This window comes from Rhinopithecus bieti, unplaced genomic scaffold (genome assembly GCF_001698545.2).
Source record: "Rhinopithecus bieti isolate Rb0 unplaced genomic scaffold, ASM169854v2 scaffold_5781, whole genome shotgun sequence".
NCBI lineage: Eukaryota > Metazoa > Chordata > Mammalia > Primates > Cercopithecidae > Rhinopithecus > Rhinopithecus bieti.
The window spans coordinates 169,675-174,056 of NW_016804870.1; the positions used below are offsets into that span (position 1 = coordinate 169,675).

The 4,382-nt window shown below is 35.9% G+C and overlaps 1 pseudogene; it reads left to right on the forward strand.

Moving 5' to 3' along the window:
- The first annotated feature begins 1,780 nt into the window (after nt 1-1,780).
- The window catches only part of LOC108528759 (40S ribosomal protein SA pseudogene), a 6,288-nt pseudogene continuing 3,686 nt past the window's right edge, over nt 1,781-4,382 (forward strand).

Sequence of the window (4,382 nt, forward strand, 5' to 3'; positions counted from 1 at the left end):
AAGTTGAAAATTGATTAGTCAGACTTATCAGGCACTAAGCAGAAAACATCCATTCTGCAGTGTTAAGAGAATGAAGAGTAAAGCATATGTCAAGAAAATGAAAAGCCATAGACTAAGAGAAAATTTGCAAAACACATATCTGATAAAGGCCTTGTATCCAAAACACTCCAAGAACACTTGCAATTCAACAGTAAGAAAACAACTCAACTAAAAAATGGGCAGAAGATCTGAACAGACATCTCACCAAAGAAGATATACAGATGGGAAAAGATATTCAATAGAAAGATATTCAATATCATATGTTATTAGGGAACTGCAAATTAAAATAACAATGAGATACCATCACAAAGCCATTAGAATGGCTAAAATTCATAACACTGACAACACCAAATGATGGCAAAGAGGCAGAGCAACAGGTACTCTTATGCATTGCTGGAGGGAATATTAATACAAATGGTACAGCCACTTTATAAAGCAGTTTGGCAGTTTCTTATAAAAGTAAACATACTCTTACCATGTGATCCAGCAGCTGTACCCCTTGGTGGTTACCCAATTTATTTGAAAACTCATGTCTACAACAAAACCTAGAGTTTATAGCAGTTTTATTTATAATCACCAAAACTGGAAGCAAGCAAGATGTCCTTCAATAGGATAAATAAGCTGTGGTACATCTATACACTGGAATACTATTCAGTAATAAAAAGAAATGAGAGATTAAGACACAAACAGACATGAAGGAACTTTAAATGTCTATTGCTAAGTGGAAGAAGCTAGTCTGAAAGGCTACATACTATATGATTCCAACCATATGACATTCTGTAAAAGGCAAAACTATAGAGACACTAAAAAAATCAATGGTAGGCCGGGCGCGGTGGCTCAAGCCTGTAATCCTAGCACTTTGGGAGGCCGAGACGGGCGGATCACGAGGTCAGGAGATCGAGACCATCCTGGCTAACACGGTGAAACCCCGTCTCTANTGGGCTTTCCCCAACCCACTTACTTCTGTATCACAGAACAACAAACCAAACCATAACTGGTCAACTAAAGGCTCCTGGGAGACTTATAGAAACCAACACCAGGTGAAAAGTGATGCTCAGCTTTTCTTGGCAACTTGAGGTTTCATGAAATGAAATCAAGGGTTGGAATTACTGCAAAGTTCAGCTCATTGACTTTTTTTTTGGTCAGATAATAATGTACACTTCAACTAGGGGAGGTTTTCCTCTGCCTCTTTCCTCAGAAGAAATCAAGGGTTATATCCAGGAAAACTTTGAACAAACAATGTAAAATCAAAGCTATCATGAACATTTTGGCATTGAATAGAAAATATTCTAACTTTTAACAACATAAAGAAAATAAGTGGTGCAGACAAATAGATTTAATAAATTTGGGTTAATACATGTCCTAATATAGCAAGGTTTCTAGACATCTAGATGTCCCATTATCATTCTGGTCACCACCCTTTGGACATGCTCTAGTGTTGTCAATGTCCTCCTTAAGTTATGGTGTTCAAAAGGGATACAATTCTCTAGATGTGGTTTGATGGTGAAGTGTACAATCAGGCTATTACCTCTCTTTAAATGGTTCAATAATTTCTACTATCCCCAGGACATATAGCCTATCACCGTAGCAAAATGACTATCCTTAGTATTTGATACTGATGTTCTTGTATTCAGACCCAGACAGGAAGAAATGAGTTTTATGGGCCTTTTCAGTAGTAAGCTGGGTATTTAAAAAAAGGAGAGTATACTTGTGTTTGGAAGAAGAGAGGAATAAATGAACCATGGAATCTCTTTCAAGCCCTTTAGGGTAAGGCAGTCCTTATAGAAGCAGGTTATTTTTTTTCCAAGGCAGTTTTCCAGCACTGTAAGAATGGCAAATACTTAAGAACTTTTATGTTCCTGGTGTAAATGCCTCACAATGGGTTAGAATAAAATGGTCCTTGTTTTCAAGCTTAGGTACCTTAACGGAAGAAAGAAAAGTAGTATTTATGAAGTAACTGCAAGGTACATGCCAGGATCTGTGGTAAAATTGGTCATATCACATGAAGTTTCTGTTCATGTCCTTTGCAAACTTTTATGCAGCCAATACATATATGAAAAAAAAAAAGCTCAAGATAACTGATCATTAGAGAAATGCAAATCAAAACCACAATGAGATACCATCTCACACCAGTCAGAATGGCAATTATTAAAAGTCAAGAAACAACAGTTTCTGGTGAGGCTGTGGAGAAATGGGAAGGCATTTACACTGTTGGTGGGAATGTAAATTAGTTCAACGATTGTGGATGACAGTGTGGTGATTCCTCAAAGACCTAGAGGCAGAAATACTATTTGACCCAGCAATCCTACTACTTGGTATGCACCCAAAGGAATATAAATCATTCTATTATAAAGATACACGCATGTGTATGTTCACTGCAGCACTATTCACAAGAGCAAGGACATGGAATCAACCCAAACGGCCATCAGTGGTAGACTGCATAAAGAAAATGTGGTACATACACATCTTGGAATACTATGCAGCCACAAAATGAACAAGATCATGTCCTTTCCAGGAACATGAATGGAGCTGGAAGCTGTTATCCTCAGTAAGTTAATGCAGGAACAGAAAACCTAATACCGCATGTTCTCATTTATAAGTGGGAATTGAACAATGAGAACACATGGGCACATGGGGTAAACAACACACACTGGGGCTTGTTGAGGCAGGGAGGGAGAGAGAACATTAGGAAAATAGCTAGTGCATGCTGCGCTTAATACCTAGGTGATGGGTTGCTAAGCATAGTAAATCACCATGGCACACATTTATCTATATAACAAACCTACACATTCTTCACATATACCCTGAAACTTAAAATGAAATAAAAAAAAGAAAACTAGGGAAAAAATCAGTTAATGTAGTCCATCACATCAACAGCCTAAATAAGAAAATCATCTGATCATATCAATAAATGCAGGAAAACTTTTGCTGTTTTCCTGCCAATAACATTTGCTGTTTTCCCACCAACATCCTACATCATTCATGATCAAAACTCTCAGCAAACCAGAAACATAGGATAACCTTCTTTACCTGATAAAGAACGTTCACAAAAAAATTTTATAGCTAGCATCATGCTTAATGGTGAGAAACTGCATGCTTTCCCCTTGAGATCAGGAATGAGGCAAGAATGTCCCTGTTTCAGCACTCTATTCAACATTATACTTAAAGTACTAGCTACTGCAATGAGACAATAAAATGAAATAAAAGGTGTACAGACTGGGAAAACTACAGAACTCTGGTAAAAGAAATAAAAAAAAAATCTTAATAAATGAAAAGATACTCCATGTTTATGGATAGAAAGACTCAATATTATTAAGTTTTCAATTCTTTCCAACATGATCAATAAATTCAATGAATTTCAATCAAAATCCCTGCAACTTATTTTGTGGACATCAATACTAAAATTTATAAGGAAAGACAAAAGACTCAGAATAGCTGTAACAGCACTGCAAAAAAACAAAGTTGGAGGACTGGCATGACCTGAATTCAAGAATTCCCATCAAGGAACAGTAATAAAGACAGCTTGGTATTGGTGAAAGAATTGAAAAACAGATCAATGGAACAAAATACAGAGCCCAGAAATAGACCTACACAAATACAATAATCAACTGAACTTTGACAAAAGAGCAGAGACAATTCAATGAAGAAAGAATAATCTTTGCAACAAATAGTGTTGAAACAACTGGACATCCACATGCAAAAACTGAATCTAGATATAGACTTTTCAACTTTCATAAAATTAAGTCAAATATATCATAGACATAAATATAAAATGCAAAACTGTAAAACTTATAGAATGTAAATTGGGAGTTCTTGGTGACTGACCTTAAGTTTAGCCATAAGTTTTTAGATATAACAGTAAAAGCACAATCCATGAAGTTGAAAATTGATTAGTCAGACTTATCAGGCACTAAGCAGAAAAACATCCATTCTGCAGTGTTAAGAGAATGAAGAGTAAAGCATATGTCAAGAAAATGAAAAGCCATAGACTAAGAGAAAAATTTGCAAAACACATATCTGATAAAGGCCTTGTATCCAAAACACTCCAAGAACACTTGCAATTCAACAGTAAGAAAACAACTCAACTAAAAAATGGGCAGAAGATCTGAACAGACATCTCACCAAAGAAGATATACAGATGGGAAAAAGATATTCAATAGAAAGATATTCAATATCATATGTTATTAGGGAACTGCAAATTAAAATAACAATGAGATACCATCACAAAGCCATTAGAATGGCTAAAATTCATAACACTGACAACACCAAATGATGGCAAAGAGGCAGAGCAACAGGTACTCTTATGCATTGCTGGAGGGAATATTAATACAAATGGTACAGCC